The sequence below is a fragment of the Crassostrea angulata genome, chromosome 8 (genome assembly GCF_025612915.1).
Source record: "Crassostrea angulata isolate pt1a10 chromosome 8, ASM2561291v2, whole genome shotgun sequence".
In the NCBI taxonomy this organism is placed as follows: domain Eukaryota; kingdom Metazoa; phylum Mollusca; class Bivalvia; order Ostreida; family Ostreidae; genus Magallana; species Magallana angulata.
Genome location: NC_069118.1, coordinates 4,681,968 through 4,703,513, shown reverse-complemented (window position 1 = coordinate 4,703,513; position 21,546 = coordinate 4,681,968). Strand labels below are relative to the sequence as shown.

At 31.6% G+C, this 21,546-nt stretch overlaps 1 long non-coding RNA gene across 1 annotated transcript; it reads left to right on the top strand.

The window, feature by feature from the left end:
• Positions 1-44: 44 nt before the first annotated feature.
• Positions 45-1,196, top strand: LOC128158277 (uncharacterized). The gene is made up of 3 exons (XR_008239943.1): positions 45-373; positions 546-633; positions 1,038-1,196. It is a non-coding gene; the product is annotated as an uncharacterized LOC128158277 (long non-coding RNA).
• Positions 1,197-21,546: the final 20,350 nt, after the last annotated feature.

Sequence of the window (21,546 nt, the reverse complement as noted above, 5' to 3'; positions counted from 1 at the left end):
GGTTTTATTTTCCACAACATACAATGTTATTTTAGTTACTCCTCTCTTTCTTTAACGTATACAATTCTCATACATTTATCAAACCCTTGAAACGAATTTACAAGGTATACCTGAATACAGTATATATGATTTTACTTGTCTCATTTTATAGATGACACAAAAAACTTTTGGAACTGCATTAATGACAAATCTTGCCCAATAAACGTTACAAAATCACATAGTACATTGTGTGCATGTGCAAATGCAACGTGCGCAAAAATCATATGCAAAGGTATCTTCAAAACAAGTCAGTTAAAGATTAATTGCACAATTGAAGTACACACAGAAGAAACCCAGGAATGTTTAAATTACCTTGTGGTCAACAAACTAAATGGTAAGGGAAAATACTAGTAAACTAATAATATTCATTAATTTCAAACTCATAAATATGACGTGCGCAGCAAATCTTCACAAATGCAAAACCGAGGTTGTCCGTGATTTTGGCTAATGAAATTTATTATATTTTTTAATTCCTGTGATGATATATTTTTTCTAATCTTATATAGACGAACATATGAATAGACAGTCATGTTCAACATTCAAAATTGACGAAGGAAATTGTTTCTTTGACGAGGTCAAAATGCAAATTACAGAGTAAGTTGTCTGTTCTGATACCAAACATTGTACGACATAAAGAGTTCATCAAAAGATCAAAATCATATAATTTTAAAATTGTGTATATCAAAGCGAAAACATTTAACTTACAATTTTAATTTTTATTTATCAGTAGTTTGACTTATGTATTTTTTAATGTTTTGATACAATAAGAAAAAATGTTATTAATTTTATGAAATTGCCTATTCGGTTATCGGTTCGATTAGATCATTTGCTCATATTTAGGCTTTTTTATACTATTGGTATAAAAATTCATAAGGATTTAAAAGAAGTTGGATATCATATTTCCTCTGCGGTAGACACAAAGTTTTGTTTGTCCTGCCATGTCAATCTCTGGATCAGTTATATGAAATTTATTATAATGAGGTATAATAATATTGTAGAATTTCTGCTTCTGTAACGAACCCTATGCCTGCCGTGCAGAGAAACTTATCAATACATCTCTGTGATTCTGGAATTTTTACCTGCCCTTTGAGACGTAATGAACAAGTCACGACCCATATGAACGACTCCGAATTTTCAATAAACACAAACAATTGGATTAAGAAGCTTTGGAATCATTGGAAAGGTGCAATATATATATATATATATATATATATATATATATATATATATATATATATATATATATATAACAAAGTTCATTTAATACCAAAATATAATATGCTTTCCTCTGCTCTGAATATGAATTCTTGACTGTTCTAAAAGAATATAATTATAAACAAGTCAAATTCAGCTCATTATTATATTGACTTAACATTATAAAGTTGTAAGAATAAGAAGCAAATAATATGTTATATATGTTTTATTATGAAAATGTTTGGCAGCAATATTCTACTTTAAAATTAAATTACTTTTGAATTATTTGATGTGCACTTATGAATAAGCAATTGTAAATATGATTTTGTGTTACGGAAGCATAAAATGATTTCATACGTTATATTTAGTAATCATTTTTCCTGGAGCTTTGGCAGTTGGTGTCTTCGTAGGCTGCTGTATTGGGATGCGCTTATCACATCACAGGTCTGACTTGTTTTCCTCGTATATTTCTATAAAAAATATACCAAAACAATATTGAAAGGTGGTTTTTAAAATAAACAATAAAAGAGTTAAACTTTTGTTTATTTAAGAAAAGTGTCCATGGACTTACGAAGACACAAAGGACGACATCTCAATGTTCCTAACTCTCAAATTTATGCGGAAATTGTTGATTCCTCAAAGGTAACAAAAATACACATCCACCCACCTATTTGAATGTTTCACTCTAAATTTCGACAAATGTCTTGAACACTTTAAATGGGCCTTCGGGATAAAAGCTAGGTCAACAGAGGGCAAAATAAATTGCCAAAATGAACGATCGTTTTGATGAATTATTTCCCTTTAAATATGGCCTAAGTATTGTACATATACTTTGTCAAAGTGAAAAAAATCTTAGCATCAGTCCGGGTAAACTGTTGATTAACAGTCCGGAACCTCGATTGATACAAGATTGCCCTTAAAAATATCACATTTCCGGATAAATTCCGGATACAAGAACAACATTTATGATGACAAAACATGAAAGTTTTAGAAAAATGACATAAATTTAACTTATCTGGAGAGAGAGAGAGAGAGAGAGAGAGAGAGATGTAAATAAATGTTGTCATCTTTCCCATGTGTTACTAAGTGTCTTTTATTGCCTTAATATATGATTCAATATCGTGTAATACCCCAAGGACTGATAAGTTACTGTTAAAGCATCTGCTTCTGTATAGTTATTGCTAAACTAGCATAAATATAACATTGCTCTGTCTTATATTTTCTTTAGTTTTGCATTCTCATAGGGTAAAATATAACTTTTTTCCATTTCATAAATCCCCCCCCCCCCACTTTTCCTGAGCAGTTGGCTTGATTACTGATCTATTTAATACATCATACAAAGCTTTTGATCTTTCGTTTTTTACGGTGACAAAAATCTGGATATTTATCGGAATAAAAGGTTTATCTAGACATACATTTCTGCATATATTACACTTTTTCATATCAGATATTATAGCTTGCTTGAGTCCTAAAGACGTGACATAGTTTGTTTTCTATATTAAAATTCAGTTGTAGTGTATCTAAAGATATAAAATGTCCCTTTTCATTCTGACGGTCATCGACATATATGATATTATTTTCATACCAAGGTCTGTAAAAACTGTTTCTTTTCCTACATGTATCTAAATTTTTTGTTTTTGATGCCACAACGGCTGGCTAATATATTCTTTCCAATTACTCAATTGGTTTTTATCTTAACTTTCTTTGAACGCTGTAAAACATCTTTCCAAAAATCATTTTTAATATTTTCTTTTAGGTAAACTAAGAATTTGGTTCACGGTTTTCTACTTCAAATTGTTACTTAAAAGAATTTTTCTTACCCATGTAGAATTTATTCCTTTCATAATTTTTCTACTTTAAGCAGTTTCAGCCCTCCCTGAGAGTATTTTTGTGTAACAATCTCTTTTTTTTTTTAACTTTATCAACATCAGAGGTCCTTAAAAATCTTAAAACATTGCTAATTAGGTCTTTCATTATTATATGTTGTGGGTTTGGTAACGTTATAAATAAGTGGTTACGTTGAGATATGATTTAAAATTTTATTCTCCCATTGGTGTTATGTTACGCTTTTTCAATTGTTCAATAATACTTTTTATTTGAACCACGTTTTGTCATAATTGAGTTTATTTATTTCTGTTAAGTGAATGCCTAAAAGTTACAGTTTGTTGTCCATTCAAAATTATTTTCTGAACAGATTTTGTCTTCTGAGTATTTTTTACTGCCTATCCATACAATCTGGGTTTTTCCATTATTTGCATTTAGCCCTGACATGATATAAAACTGTTCTAAGTTTTCCATTGTTGCATAAAGTGAATATTTGATCCATCAAGAAATATAACTGTATCATCAGCATAATGTGATAGTATATATTCATTATCATCTATTTTTATACCTTTAAATCATTGTTTTGTTTTATATTTATTGACAGTATTTCAGCCCATAGCAAAAAAATATATGGGGAAATAGGGTCTCCTTGTCTACAGCCTGTTTGTTAATTAGATAAAATGTCTGCTTGAGTTACACATGACACATGATTTTTTTGAAAAGCTTTTTTTGAAAAGTTTAACCCAATTTGAAATTGACGGACCAAAATTGAAGTAGGATAGGACTATATGAATGAATTTTAAAGACATAAAGTCAAAGGCTCTTTCAAAATCATTCATGGCTAAGACTCAAAAAATATACCAAATTTCAGTGTAGTTCATCAAGTCATATATTAATCTCGTGTTTTCTTCAATATATCTGCCTGAAATGAAACAAGATTAGTCTGAACTTATTGTTTTGTTTAAAGTGTTTTTAAGTTTCTTCTAATTATACATCCTAATCCAATCTTAAAAACTGTATTAAGTAGACTTGTAGGTCGTTAATTTGCTCTCTTAAATTTACTTTTACCCTCTTTTGGTACACGTTATTATACCTTGCTTCTGTTTTGATGATAATTCACCAACTTCATAACCCCAGTTTAAAGATCTTTTAATAAAATAATCTAACTTATTCCAAAACATTTTATAAAATTCCGCTGTAAAGCCATCACTTCAAGATCTTTTGTTAATTGACATATTTTTATACCTGCACTTTTTTAATACTGCTAAGGCTTCATCATTTCTAATTTAGCTCTTTAATTTTTCACGTTCTGAGTCATTTATTTTCACAACGTCTGTAAAAGCAGTTTTCCTCAAATTTCGCTGTATCTACATTTGTTTTTGCATTATACAAATTTTTATAGAAAGTCGCAACTTCTTTTAAAATGTCTTCCGGTTTATTTATTTCTACATGTATATTATTGTCCTGTTTTATAAACTTAGGTATAGTTTTGTTTACCTTATGTCTGTTCCAAAATTAAAAAGTAGCTTGTGGGTTCTTCGCTTTCACTTAGCCATTTCGCCCGTGATCTAACTAAATTTCCTGTTTGCTTATGTTTTCTTATATTTTCTTGTTCTTGTTTCTTTATTTATTTATTCTATCAGTATTCATTTCATATTCTTTCTCTAGGCAAACGAAATAGTTTTAATCTTGATTACCATTAGAGGACTTTACAAAAATAACTGGTCATTTATTAAAAACTGTATTTCAGAGTCTGGTAAATAAAAAATATTTTCTCTTTTATATATAGACAATGCATATTGGGTTTTTTTAATTTTATCAATATAATGATTGATTGATTGATTGATTGATTGATTGATTGATTGATTGATTGATTGATTGATTGATTGATTGTACATATTCAGGAATATTTAAATGAGAGTTATTAAATTTCTATAGGCTTTACCGTGTTAGAATTCAGTTTTATCAATGACTGACCTATAGCTTGTTATTATGTCACATTGTTTTATCTTGTTACAAATGAGTTGGTATCGTGAAAAAGTCTAGCCTTGCTTGCTTTAATATATTAGTTTTTCTCCAAGTATATATTTCTGTATTTTGGTGAAATTCTCCACTAATATATGACTGCCGTCACGAAAAAAGGGCCCTTAAGGTCAAAATTTCACAAACTCATTTTTTGTCAATTCCGATTAGTCACCTCTTTCTGAATACAAATATACAAAGATATCAAAATGCTTGTGTGTTTTAAGCATTTTATGACAATTTTAGTAAGACATGTTAAAACGACTTTGACGAGCTTGTCGAAAACATCACGACGTCACGAACGTCAAATTTTGATTTTCATTAAATTTTTTTCTTCAGTCTCCGGATTGTCTCTAAATATTGAAGTAGAGGGAAGAAAAAAAACAGAAGAAGGGGGTCTGGAGGTCTTGCTTATAAATACGTGGTTTTCTAAAAGCAATAATAGCCGGGTAATTACGCCATTATAGGCGGGGGAATCCCCCGGCGGTCTTAGAGACAACCCTGAGTCTTCTATACTTCCTTTCATTGTCTTAAATTGTGTGATGTAGGGTTAACTAACAATTTTCTACAATTCTAGATTTCTTACATTTGAAAAAAAGAGAACTAAACATTTTAATATCCAGTTAAAGTTCTGCAGCTAATCCAGATACACTTCCGATGAATCCACACGCAATAAACATGAAAACCATAAGATATATGGATAAAAGTTCGACGTTCGCGATTTTATATTCTCGCGATTTGATACAAACCAGCGGTATCGCGGAATTAAGTACCCGCGTAATATAAAGACTAAACAATGTTACAATTTCATTCATTTTTTTTTTCAAAATGCAAGATTGCATATAATTTTCAATAAGACTTCTGCGTTAATTATGTCCATTTTTTGCACTAATCGATAGTACAGTGCCGATGGACGTAGTTTATACTCATTGAGTATCCATTAGTATCAATTCGTTAAATAATTTCAAAATTTTATCGCAAATTCTTTAGTAATAGAATTTTGCGATCATTTATTTTGTATGTTGGCAGTAGCACTATAATTGAGACGAAAACGCTTCTCTCGTGTTCATTCCGACTAATTTAAAAAGTGTAGAATCGTCTCCTGGGAGGTGAACTTCTAAACTTAAGATTTAAAAAAGATCTTTTGAAATATTTGATTTGTATTGTTTCACAGTAATTACTGCGAAGATGGCTGTTAGATTTTAAAAAATACTTCTCTGCATCGATTGGGTATGTCTCAGCCTTCAACCCCTCTTACATGTATCAACAACGAGTACGCAGTGTAGTTTTTGTTTACATTGATAACTCACATATGTATTGCTAATACAAACTAAAGTTGTACAATTTTACTCAGAATACTGTATTATAAAATAAACATCATCGGAAATCCACGACCAGTCTCGCATTCATTAATAAGTAAGCGTATCCAAGACGGGCCTTTGGTTTCCAGCGATGATTTATAAAAAAAAGTTATTTTCCAATAAGAGCATATTTTCATCTCTTTAGAATGGAAAATGTAGTATTTAAATTTCATACTGGATGCAAAAGCGGCATTTTTATGATATCTCACCATCAACGTGTGTGCAATAGTACGTGTTCGAAATGTGTAGATATTGACGTTACATGTGTATTATATTTCATTAATTATACCCGCACTTTCTAAAGAAAGTCCGTCTTTCCGTCCGTCCGTCCGTCCGTCCATCCGTCTGTCACGATTTACTTTCTCAAACTGCTCTTACATCTTATAAACCAGCAAGCTGAACTCTGGGAGTTTGATTGGGGGTATCATGTTGTTTTGTAAAAAGGTTTCAAAAATTCTCTGGTAGTCCTGAGGGTCAAATAATTGGTAAAAAAAATGACGTTTTTTCACAAAAAACCTTCTTCCTCGAACTTCTCCTACATTTTCAACTGTAGACAAATCATCTCTTGGAATATGTTTAAGGGTATCCTATAGATGCGCAATAAGGTTTCGGAATTTTTAATTTTGTCCTGGGGATCATTTAATGGCTGAACAATGACTTTTTTTTGCAAAAAAAACTGGTTTCAAAAACGTCATTTTTTTTTGCAGTAGCCAGATGATCTTGTAGAATATGATTGGGGGTGTCATATTGAAGTGTGATCAGGTTCCAGAATATTTTTTTTGTATTAAGGGGATCATTTGGCAACAAAAATTGACGTTTTTTTGCAAAAAAAGGATGGTTCCCAGAACTCCTCTTACAACTTTTGGAGTAGCTACGTCATCTCTTGGGATATAATTGGGGCTGTCCTAGAGATGTGCAATAAGGTTTTAAAAATTTAAATTTCATCCACGGAGTCAAATAGTAGCAGAAAATTGACGTTTATCATTAAAAAAAACACCATAGATTCCAGAACTCCTCTTATGATTTAATGGATAGACACATCATATCTTGGGATATGATAGGGACTGTTCTATAGATGTGTTGTAAGGTTTTAAAACTTTAAATTTCATCCAGGGAGTCAAATAGTAGCAGAAAATTGACGTTTATCACTCCAAAAAAAATATATATCCTAGAACTCCTCTTATGATTTAATAGATAGACACATCGTATCTTGGGATATGATAGGGACTGTTCTATAGATGTGCATTACCATTTGGAAAAATTAAATTTCATCCAGGGAGTCAAATAGAAGCAGAAAATTGACGTTTATCACTCCAAAAAAAACATATATCATAGAACTCCTCTTATGATATAATGGATAGACACATCGTATCTTGGGATATGATAGGGACTGTTCTATAGATGAGCATTACCATTTTGAAAAATTAAATTTCATCCAGAGAGTCAAATAGAAGCAGAAAATTGACGTTTATCACTCCAAAAAAAACCATAAAAAATCTTCTTATGATTTAATGGATAGACACATCGTATCTTGGGATATGATAGGGACTGTTCTATAGATGTGCATTACGGTTTTAAAAATTAAATTCAACCCTGAGGCCCATTACCTACATACCGTTTGATGCCCTTTAAGGATCAAGAATATATATGGTTAAGGGGTGGGGATCTCAACCATTTTCAAGATATTTGTGCACTTCCTGTTCGAGGGGGGTCACGACCACCCCCGGGGCCCATGACCTACATACTGTTTGATGCCCTTGACACAAGGAACGAGAATATATATGGTTTAAGGGCGGGGATCTCAACTGTTTTGAAGATATTAAGGGACTTGCTGTTCGAGGAGGGTCAGGACCACCCACAGGGCCCATGACCTACATAACATTTGATGCCCCTTGATATAAGGAACAAGAATATATATGGTTTAGGGGTCATGATTATAACAGTTTCTGAGATATATGGTAATTTTTAATTCCGGGGGGGGGGATGACCCCAGGGGTCAGATCTAATAAACGCTATATATTGCCAGTAACAGTCAATATATGATTATGAAAACCCTATATTATTATCTTTCTCCGTTTTCAAGTTACCATTTACAATAGAGTCTACGATTCTTCCCATAAGGTTCAATGTTAGACCCCACACCCTTTTACCCCCCCCCCCCCCAAAGTGGTTATCTAACCCCAAATGAGAAAAATCAAACTAGGGTGCACAACTAGATAAGCAGGCCTATTGTATCCTACAGTTTTGTATGATTCTGTTCAACCATCTCTGAGAAACAAGTTCAGAGCGGGAAAGAAAAAAAGAAGAAGAAGAACTTATAATACATGTAATAAGAACCGTTCAAAAACAATAAGTCTCCAAATTTCATTTGGGAGACTTAATAATAAAGATTAAATAAAGATAGGATCATCAAACATCAATAATCTAAAGATAATTGACAATTTCTGTTTCTAAGGGGTCAGGATGACCCCTTAGGGTCATGACTTACATACCATAAAGATCTGATGCACCATGACCAAAGTAGGAATAATATCTTTGGATTAAGATGGGAATCTCAATGGTTTTTATCAGGGATGGGGTAATGGTAATTTGTAATGGTAATTGAGTGTAATTAATTACAAATTTTGATGTAATTGAAAGTAATGTGTAATTGGCCAATTTTTCAATTACATGTAATGGTAATTTAATTAATTACTTGAAAAAAAGGCATGTAATTCCAATTACTTTTCAATTACTTTCAATTACACACTGATGTACATATAAATATGAAGCTGTCCACTACCCATTGTTCCCAACACTATCAATGGTACAAGATCAAGTTAGGAAGAGTAGTTAAAAAGCATTAAACTATTATTATATATATCATACTAAATATTTTTCAGAATGAATTTTTTTCAGTGATTCAATATTTAATCATAAGTTTCCCAAATTTAATTAAGAACATGTATTTGATGATTTGCTTGATCTCTTTTTTTTTTAAATACTTATTTCCCTTCTTATTAGAAAAATTGGTGTCAATCATCATCGAGTTAGATTAAAACATCACTGTTTAATTTACGAACAAAATCAGTGTTAAATTAACTATCAAGTCATGCAGCCTAAAATGCATAGAGCTCAAATGCATGGCTTCCAAGTTTTTGATGCCTAACATGTCCACAGGGTGTGTTCCCTTATTGCAAACATTTGATAATTAGGTAGAGGACAACAGGTGTGAATTGTGTTTTGATAACAATTATAGTCTGCCCTCTACCTGAGATTAACCTGTAATTTGGCATTGTATTTACAAAGAAAAAAAATAGGGTATAAAAATGCAAAGGAGAAAGTTTTCATTTAATAGTTTTGCATGCAGGAAATACTTGAGTTGACATGATAGGTGTAGGTTAGGGGATATGACTTTCAAATGTTTATTGAATATTAAGGTGGTATGAGACACCTCCATATTGTGACTACTGGTACCTGCGTTTTAAAATAAACAATAAAACCAAATTTATATTTTTTCTTTCCAAAAATTGTTACTTATCAAAGTAGTTAGCAAATTCTCAAACAGTGTCTCAAAGTATTTTGATAATGATGAAACTTTATTCACATTATATACTATGTTTTGTAATACTTCCTATGTACATGTATATATGATTGCGCCCATGAGAAAAGGGCCCTTATGGCATTTTTTTTTCACAATTCCAGATTGTTATGGATTTATACTTATATATGTCAGAAGAATAAAGTTATGAAGTTTCATGAAGATCCAATAACTATAAATAACTTATTATTAACTTTTGATAATAATGCATAAATATATCAATACATAATTTTTTTTCATATAATCCGGGGCGGCTCCTTGCTTGTGCACATTGAAAAAGTAAATGTAACTGTCACGAAAACTATGAAGTCTTTTTAACGCACTTTCATTTTTTCTGAATAAATCATATCTTAGTCTAGTAAATAACTGATTTTATAAACTACATGTGCAATTCAAAGAATGTTTTTAAAATTATTAACTATCAATAACTAAATACAATGAACATGGCATTTTAAAAAATGTATGGTGCCAATATATACGTATTGGATTCCTGTGCATGCTTTATGAAAAAAAGAAACTTCGCCAAAAGTCGATCTTTCTTTTTCTCATTTTGCTTTAACTTCTTTATTCTTCTGTACATTTACACATGATTGTTGATTTCATATCAATGGTTATCGTATTTTACTTTGATTCCTTTTTAATTCGTTATGGCTTGCTTAATTCTATGTTGCTTTAATATTTATTTAGTCCGTAATAATTTAAATTACTCTCTTTCATATTTACTGATCTTGTTCCTTAGTTCATTATTATACATAATTGTGTTTTAATATAATACGTAAATTCTGCAATCAAATCGTTTAAATGAAAAGTCGCATTTTTAAGCTAAGCGGTAGTGTGTTGTTGCAATTGCCCCCCCCCCCCCCCCCAGTTCCGGTTTATGAAAATACGCAGCAGGCTTATTAAGATTCCGGGATGTTTCGCTCTTAGAGAGACAATTCGAGCCAAAAGATACAATACGTTCACCAAGCTCTAAAATAGTATATATCCATAAAATAATAATCATTTTTGCAAGCTTGGCATGGATCTCGAGAGTCTGAAAATTAGCATAGACACCTACAAAACTAAATGGGGACTACGTCTTGAAAGTAAACATGATAATGTGCGATACAGATACATGTTCATTTCAATAAATTCGCAAATGTGTTTAAATGAAAATTGAAGTTCAAAAAATTAATATTTATTAAGTCAAAATATGAATGAGATATACTTTATTCTGAATTCAATTAAATTTGTTCAGGATCGAAACGTATGTTTATTTTATCCCACGCTTATTGCCATAAATAAAACTCTTAACGTTGTTAATTTTGTTTACTTTTTATGTGTAAATCAATATGTAACGTTGCTGATATTGTAGATTTTTTTTATATTTTACGCGAACTCTTATTAAGCATTGTTTTTGTTTTGTGTTAAATTGCAAGAATGTAAAATCATGGAAATAACGAGCACCAATAATTTCATAAAGTTAACTGACAACAGTTTACTGAATGTATGAAAAATTAAAGCGTAGCGGAATAAAAAAAAAAAGGTTGTCCCATTTTAATGGAAGTGATATGGAAATGAAAACGTGCAAAGGTATCAAATCGTGAACCTTGATTAATTTACCCCTCCACTCGCATTTCATTTACTGAAATCTCAATACAAGCATTAAAGCTTTAGACTTTCTTCTCTCGTAGCATTTTCTTAATGTTTTTGAAGCACCCACTATTTTTGTCAAGGCCAAATTGTTCATTAAATAGATTATCAAGTTCCCGAATAAATTATAATGTGATTTTGTCAAAGAATAAAATTGGGCACAAGTTAGATACTCTTAGGATTAATGAAAACTATAGTTTACGTCTAAATTTATTACAATGTAGAATGTAATGACTCAAAATGTGTACAGATTTTAATACTATATAAATAGTGCCTGTTTGGGAGGGTAACAGTTGAAATTGACACCCCGAGAAAACCATTGTCAACCGACGCGAAGCGGAGGTTGACAATGGTTTTCGAGGGGTGTCAATTTCAACTGTTATCCTCCCAAACAGGCACTATTTATTTTGTTATACTGAATGTCTTTTTTAAAAATTTTAAGAAAATTTTACTGCTTTTATATAGGAATAACGTGAATTCTACAGCGAACCGTACGCGCATAATTTTCGCGCATGTAACATTTTTTAATGTTACCCGTTGCCAAGTGCGTTGCTAACGCTGAGGGTAATAGTAAATATTATTAACTGCGTCTTAACCAATCAGATTTCAGTATTTAACATGAAAGTATAACAAAATGAGTTGGCTCATTTGTTAACATGAAGTATTTGTCGACACATGAATAATTTAGTGATTCTATATGTAGCTCAAATACCACGGACATTTTAAAAAGCAGCACACCAACTTTTTTTTATTGAAAAAAAACTTCTCATGTTTTTGAGCGTTCTCTAAAATTACTAGCATCTTATCTGCCGGAATGCATCTACATGTATTATCAAACAAACTGAGCAGGTTATATTCTTATTGCTATTTACATTTATAGTAGATGTTGTACGCCAATTTACATGTATTTACCCTTTGTCATTTAGGAATTTCTTCCAAAGAAGTGGGTCAATACCCCTCCCCTCCCCAAAAATGTATATTTATATAAAAATTCAAGCTCCATAAACTTTTGGACAACTAATTTAAATTGGGGAAAAAAAATAAAATCTAATCAATTAAAAATACTTATTGTTAAATTTTTTGCACGAACTTGTAATCAATGCTAGCTTTAATCTAAATCAGTACATGTACATCGCTAGCCTGCGTACGTAATTAAAATATTAAATCACCAATAGGTTTTGTAAACTTAATTTCAGAATCAAGTGAATTTGGCTTTTAAAAGTTATTAAAATATTTGATCATTAATTATTACAATAAAAATGTACGCTGTTTTAAAAAATTTAATAACACAGAGAAAGTAGCCGATTGTATGTTTATCTGTTCTTTACAATTTTGTAGCGCTAAAACTAATGAAGAGTTGAAAAAATATTTTATTTCAATTTTTATTCTGAATGATCGGATCGGCACTTTATAAGCATCTATTAAATAATACTGCTTTTTTGCCTGAATATATTACTGACAGACCATAAAAGAAACAGAGCGGGGGCAAAAATAAGGTGGTGCTTTTATAGTATAAATTCATATTTGCAACAATTAAATGACAATCGTAAAGTTAACTTGCATTTGCTTTTGCGCTTAAATCTGTATGCAACACATTTTGTAGTCATTGTAAACATTTTTTTTATTGATAACATTCAGTTAAAACAATTTTCAGAGTGTATATCTAATCTTTATGAAATATATGCAATGAAAATAGTCTGGAATAACAAACGAATTTAAAAAAAAACACCCACTAATGACATGACATGAATAATTTCTTCTAAATATTCTAACTTGAATAACTGTAAGTTACAGTACAAAAAAAAAGATGAAGCTATAGTGAAAGGTTATATTCATACTAAGAATTTTAGTTTTATAATGAATTTATCAAATTTCATTTATTATTATCTATTTAAAAAATCAATAAAATGACATAACTAAAAATCTTACAGTTTGGAATAATATCGAGCTATATCAATTGATAAACCGACTGGATCTACATGTAGTATCAACCTATTAACTAAACACATATTTTTAATAATAATTCATTCAGTAGTCTCTTTAATTTAGATTAAAATAACACTAATAAATATTGAACAGATAAAATAAATTAAACATCTTTTTTTATTATCAATTTCCCTGTGCGGAACCTCATGGTATTTTCTACACAAGTGGATTATCTTTCTTGTTTTTCGTCGTGATCATATATAAATGCCTTTATAAACAGTGCTTGAAATATTAATCGCGCAATAAAAAGGCTATGGGTTTCATCCAGATTGTTAAGCTTGTTTTTGGACCCAAATCGTCAGAGATTCAGTGGCTTTAGATGAAAAAGGAAGACCTACATGAAGTTGAAGTCGGCCGCGCGAGTTAACAGATGCTGACGGGCGGATCAACAAGTTATAATCGGTAGCGAAAACGCAGTCGCGAATATAATGATTTCTCATTAACCGGTAATTTTAAAATTAATTTACATTCAAAACATTCAATATCAGATTTAGTACCGCAATATAAATTTTTTCCAGAATGTAAATTGTTCAATCGTGTTATTCTTTCCAATATGCATGTACACGTTTTTTATGCCAATGATCATTAGAGTTGTCTTTTGTTCGTATCAAACAAGCACGGAATCTACATTCGATCGTGAGTTATGAGTAAAATATTAAAAAATATAAATATGTTCATTTTATTTATTATGAAATATACTGCATTATAGGGTCTTGCTATTAAGGAGGCTGACTTTAGTTTGCATTGCGCATGTTTTTGCGCATTTTAATATAATACAGTTGTTTTATACTTCTTATGAATTTTTTTTTCGATATCATTTATAAAATTGAACACAATAAACAAAATACAGATAAAAATATTTAGATTTTTAAAGGAAATTTTTATTTTTAACACGATTTTTACGTTGTGCGGTAGGGGAGCATTGCCATTGCGCTTTTATGACGTCATGATAAAATGAAGCTTTGTAGGAGTACGGTATAAGAAATAACATAAAAGAAAAAGTAAAATTGTACGCTGTTGAAATTTTATATACAGAATGATGCTATCCTCGAGGATATTTTCCTCATTTTTGGAATGAATCCATTATACCAATCATCATTCGCGATGATCCAAATATATAGCAAAATTTGGTGCATTTTAATATTTTGAGATGGCCCCCACTAAAAACCAGACGGTAGAATTTTGTTTTTTTTACATATAAGGTAGGAAATGATATTACTTATCATATATAACAATTTGAGAAAAAAAGCTATTGTAGTATTTTTCAAAACTGCTTTAATGTGCAGAAAATGACAGTTTCCTATACATTCCTATAGTAAATGTACCTCTACTTTGAGATGGTCCCTTAAAAGAACAAGAAGGTCGATTTTCATGAACCTTCGCATATAAACTAGAGGTGGTTTAAATTACATATGGTTAAAAAATTAAGAGTTTTGCTATTGTAGTTTTTCTGCAAAAAAAACCCAAATCGGCATCCTTAAGACACGTGCTCATAAACAAAGTAACAAAATTACAGCGCCGCTGTTTAGTACGTGGCTATCAGACGAGTTCTTTTTTCTTTTACGTAACGTCATTTCTTTATGACGTTATTTCTCTGTTTTATACAAAACGCCATAAGGACCCTTTTCTCATGGGCGCAATCATATATATATTTATGTTTTAGTTTGTGTTTTGTTCTATTCTGTAGAACATAGTATGTAGTATGCTCTTATTTAAAATTACATCAAAAAATTGTCAAATATATAACTTGGAACCCCCATCCCTAAACAAACTCAAATATAAACTGCCCCTCCCCCCTCCCCCTTGAAAATTTTCTGGATCCGAGCATGTATTCCTCCTCAAACTGTAGATAAAATGAAATTAAAAAACTTGCATTTATTTATGCTTAAAATGCAAATAACCTAACATTTACACTTTTCTTCATTGTCGAATGATCCATTAAAATAAAAATATAATTTGGGGTCTAAAAAGTTTTAAAAACTTATTCTTAAAAAAAATCACATTACACATTGCATAATTGACAAATGATCTATTGAGATATGATCAGAAGTCATATTTCTACCTTGGGATCAATACCGTAACTAATATTCATCAACAAGTTAAAATTGATAACAATAAATGATTTACATTATAAATGTTTATACTCCACATCCACACCCCCCCCCCCCCCAATCAAACCTGGTTCTAAAGATTCAGTTTTCTTACATTCTTACATGTGTACAATAATGGCAAATTTTAAATCATTTTTGATTGCTTTTTCTCTCCTAATGCACATTAACATTTTTGAAATTGCTTAATTTAATTTTTGAGATTTATTAACAAAATGTTATATGCATGTGTATTCGCCTATTTGGGGCAATTGTAAAGTCTCCTAAACAAAGCAGTGTCATCATTAGGCTATGCATTACCTACATGGATCAAACACTACATATGAATAAGATAAAATACTTTATAATTTTTAGTTCTAGAATGTCGGGGTGTCGCCAAGGGGGCATAACCTATATTATTATATAATTTGATGCGCAATGACACAAAGAGCAAGAAAAAATTATATGGTTTAGGAATGAGGATCTCAAAAGTTATATCATCATTTCCTATTTCATAAGAAGGGGGGGGGGGTTAAAGACAACACCTGGGGGTTATGTACTTTACACCATTTGATGCATCAAAATGACATAAAAAGATATTTTGTATTTTCCTGGTTCATGGGGCCAGAACAATGTAGCGTAGTATATAACTTCAATTTCACTCCTAATTTCCTTATTTTCATATAAATTTCTTCTATACTCCCAGAAAAGTGGGGGGGGGGGGGGGCAACTCCATGATAATTCAGTTTTTAATATGTACATGTAAATTTTCAAAAATTTGTTCCTGCGGAAAAAAGTGGAAGGGGAAGGGGGGGGGTAAGGGTCCCCCTGGCCCCACCTGATGCTACGTGCGTGCCTGAAGTCTCTACACTTACTTATACATGTAATACACAAATCTAATACGAAATTGTTACAGGGTCAATATGGGGTCAACTCAATAGTGTAAGTCTGACAAATGAAAAAATAACTTTTGCAATTAAAATGGCAGAAACTTTATAAATGTGATAGGATAGGTAACGATGATAAGCTTATTTAAATATCAAAAGATGATTATACAGTATGCTAGCAAAGGGAGATCACTTATTTAGAAAGTGAAAGTAATACTTCTGTACATACCGTGTCTCATAATATTGTGCTACTATAATACTCACTATACATGTATTATGCTTACCTATATCGGTCAACATCATAATGATAATCCAAATAGAGCACAATATGAATCCCTTTAGCTGATCATCACAAAAGAAATGTTTATGCATGTTAACTAATCCTTTTCTGCATATGAAAAACACCGTGATACATGTATGTATACGCCACGTGAATCCATCAAATCGAAGAGCTGGGTAAAACTAGTACCCGCTGTTGAGACCTGTAGAACTGTGTTGTGTACGTAACTTCAGACAAAGATCAGTTTTTTGTAACATGCATGTATTTTTATGACCTATTCTTCAAAATCCCTTGTACTATCTCATTAGGTAATAAACAGCTTTAAGGTGGTGCAGGACACCTGCATATTGTGATGTATACTTCCTATTGAACTAAACAATGAAGAATAGATATAATATATCCCCCAAAATAATGTTACCTTACTCTGAAGCGCGATGGGTTAGAGCATTTACATGTCTGTAAGGGCATTGGAGTCTGAGGTGTATTTTTTGGTAATTTTACTATCGATATCAATGAATTTTCATTTGGGGCGGGGGGGGAGGGTCTGGACCCCTCACTCGCACCCGTTTTCTAAATCCGTGCACACGATTATGTACATGTAGGCACACAGAAGCAAATTTAAAGCCGGCAACTGCCGCAGAAAGGGGGCATAATTTAATTTTGTATGTAATAATTATATGAATATAGACCATTATACTTTATATGACATGAAATGTTAAGATTATTGATTAACATAAAATTCACGTGCAAACAGTTCAACCCCAAATTGCACATTTAAGAGTGCTGCTCATGTGTATTATCATATGGGAAGGGATCTCATCCTTCAGTTATGCAAATTATAATTTTAAAATGTATTACCGGAACTTGCATGTGGCCTTCATTTTTAATTAAACTGGTACTAAACAGTGTTATTTAGGGGCAAACACTTGGTGCGGGTATTACTGTCTAATGACAGCATCTAGTTAAATGTTTATTTTTTAAATCAACATGTATTATTTGAATAAAAAAAAGGTTAATCGCGGTATTATAACAAAGCCAGGCTCTAGTTATTCAAAAAACAAAACGCAGACGCAGAAAAAAAAGAAACAGAAAATAGAAAAAAACAGCGTTTAAAATGCCGCTACTTTGACGTCGTTTTCTGAGCATTGTGACGTCAAAAGATAAGGGCCCTTTTCTCATGACGGCAGTCATATGCTAAATCAAAATAACTATTCAGTTGCTTTCGGATTTTTTAAATTCAAATAATGAAAATAATCTTTAGATGGATTCGTAACACTATTATAATCGTCTACAATAGTTATTTCTTCATTAATTTTACCCGCACTTTCTAAAGAAAGTTCGGGTATATTGTTGTTACCCTGTTCCGTCCGTCCCTCCGTCCGTCCGGCTGTCACGTTTTATTTTCTAAAACTGCTCTTACATCTTATAAACCAGCAAACTGAACTCTTGGAGTTTGATTTGGGGTATCATGTTGTTTTGTAAAAAGGTTTCCAAAATTCTCTGTTAGTCCTGGGGGTCACATAATTGGTAAAAAATGACGTTTTTTCACAAAAAAAAACCTTCTTCCTCTAACTCCTCTACATTTTCAACAGTAGACAAATCATCTCTTTGAATATGTTTTAAGGTATCCTATAGATGCGCAATAAGGCTTCAGAATTTTCAATTTTGTCCTGGGGGTCATTAAATGGCTGAAAAATGACGGGTTTTTTTTACCAGAAAACTTGTTTCAAAAACGTCATTTTTTTTATCAGTAGCCAAATGATCTTCTACAATATGAGTGGGGGTGTCATATTGAAGTGTGATCAGGTTCCAAAATTTTTTTTTATTTAAGGGATCAGTGGGCAACAAATAATCACGTTTTTTTGCAACTAAATAGTGTAAGTCTGACAAATAAAAAAAATAACTTTTGCAATTAAAATGACAGAAACTTTACAAATGCGATAGGATAGGTAACAATAATAAGCTTATTTAAAAATAAAAGATGATGATACAGCTAGTATGCGGTCAAAGGGAGATCACATTTAGAGAGTGAAAGTAAAACTTATGTGTGCTGCCATCTCATTATATTGTGCTACTGCTACTACATGTATTATACTTACCTATATTGGTCAACATCATAATGATAATCCAATTAAAGCGCAATAATAAATTCCTTTAGCTGATCTTAACTAATCCTTTTCTGAATATGGAAAACACATACCAGTACATGAAACCATCTAATCGAAGAGCTGGGTAAAATTAGTACCCGCTAATGAGACCTGCAGCCTGTGTTGTGTACGTAACTTCAGACAAAGATCAGTTATTTGTAACATGCATGTATTTTTATGACCTATTCTTCAAAACCCCTTGCACTATTTTATTAGGTAAATAACAGCATTAAAGTGGTGCAGGACACCTGCATATTGTGATGTATACTTCCTTAATTGAGATAAACAATAATATATATATATATATATATATATATATATATATATATATATAGTAATTAAATATTTACCCCCAAAATAATGTTACTTAACATTGAAGCGCAATGGGTTAGAGCGATTACATGTCTGTAAGAGCATGGGGGCTCAAGGTGTATTTTTGGTAAGTTTACTATTGATATAAATGAATTTTCATGGGGGGGGGGGTGTCTCGACCCCTCATTCCCACCCTTCTCTAAATCTGATCACACGATGATGTACATGTAGGCACATAGAAGCAAATCTAAAACCTGCAAACTTATTCTACTCCCGGTAAGATATCTCAAATATCTTAGGTGGCTTTCTTTTTAACAAATTTGATACCAGGAAGATTTTAGTCACTGTAAGTGGTTGAGACACAAAACTTTTATGAATGATAGACAATTGATTGAGGATATGTTTAATGGGGTATACATTGTCAACCGTCACTACCGGTTCAGACAATTCATGTTTTTAACAAATTGAAGTGACGTTCTTGGGTGTGTCATCTCTCCTGATAAACAGTGATGTACACTAAGCAAACGTCCAAGAAATACAAGCTTTTATTTTCATAATTCACTTCCGTTCGTCCGATTTCGGCGCTGAAACAAAAAAAACTTGTGTCAACAAGATCTCAGATTTGGCAGAGAGTATCAATATATCATCGTATCATATAAAACAAATCGGACGGAAGACCTACTCGTTACTGTAACGAGAATCTAATTTTTTTTTTTCCCACAAATTTTGTGCACACGATTTCTCAAAAACTATTCGACCGATTTCAGCCATTTTTTCACAGACGATGAAACTTAATATAATCTTTATACATTTTTGATATTTTTTCTGTCGTCACTTCCGGTACCGACATATCGGCTGTTTTGTAAATTTTTACGACCTATTATGTGCAGAGGGGATCTCAGGAACTATTGGAGATATGACTATGGAATTTTCAGGATATTTAATATATATTTGCTAGTTTATAGACTATAGCTTGAAATTGGACCCTATTAAATTTTATGTCAGTGGCACCATTTCTTGGAGCTCAACGAGGCACGAAATTCGGGTACGAATTTTGTTTTTCTTTTTTCCGTTCTATTTTATCAGGCAGAATATATCCGAGATGACTGCATAGAATTGCCTGAAATTTTCAGGGATATTAGATTCTGATTAAATTTCCCAGCCTTTTTTGTAATTTTACAAAAATTCATTTCCAGTTGTTTGTTTCCTGTCCCGTGACAAAAACCTTGTTTCCTCGAGATCTAAGAAATGATTAGAACTTAAACTACCAAACTTTGTAGGACGATAGACCAATGTCTTTGAATGTATTTAAACTATTTTGTTTTGTTCGTCGTTACTTCCGGTCGTCACCGGAAGTAATTGAAAATTTATTTTTTTACGTCATTCATTTATATTACATATTAGAATGAATATGTAAGTATAAATCTTTACGTATGTCATTTATGCGATGTTGAATAAACCAAAAAGTTCAACTTCCGGTGAGATCTCAATTATCTCAGGTAGCTTTTTTTGAACAAATCTTTTTCCTGCGAGATCTCAGAAAGTACAAGTGATCAAGACACATGAATGATAGACATTTGATAAAAAATTCGTTTGACTGGTCTCATTTTGTCAACCGTCACTTCCGGTCCTCACCAGAAAAGTTCAAACAAATAAAGTTATTTGAAAGTTAAACGGTTTTTATTAGAAAATTTTAATAAAATTAGAATTCAATAAAGAACACCTGTTTAATGTTTAAAAAAATACTAACTTTTATTTTCATTAAGTTTCCGTTTGTTCGTTTCCTGTCGAGTGAAAAGAAATATTGACTCCAGTCAATATAAAATTATTTATTTATTATTTTTTTATTGTACATGGAATGAATATATGAGTGTAACGTTTCTGGGTTCAGGTATTCGGCTGTTCTGCCTGAGCAATTTAAGAAATATGTAAAGAAACTATAAATTTCTCAATGAAATATTTTAATCAATAATATTTACAATATCCCACTCTATTATGGAGCGCGCGCGCTTTCTATTAACCCTAACAGCTATCACAAGGTTATATAATAACAACTCAAGTCTCGAAAGCCTTATTCAGGCACATAAGACTTATCCTAATACCAAGGGTTTGTCCTCACCAATTACGAAGTGAACACCTTCAGCTTCAGACTGCAGCTGCCTTACAACCTCCGTTGTAGCCGCTTAAATACTATC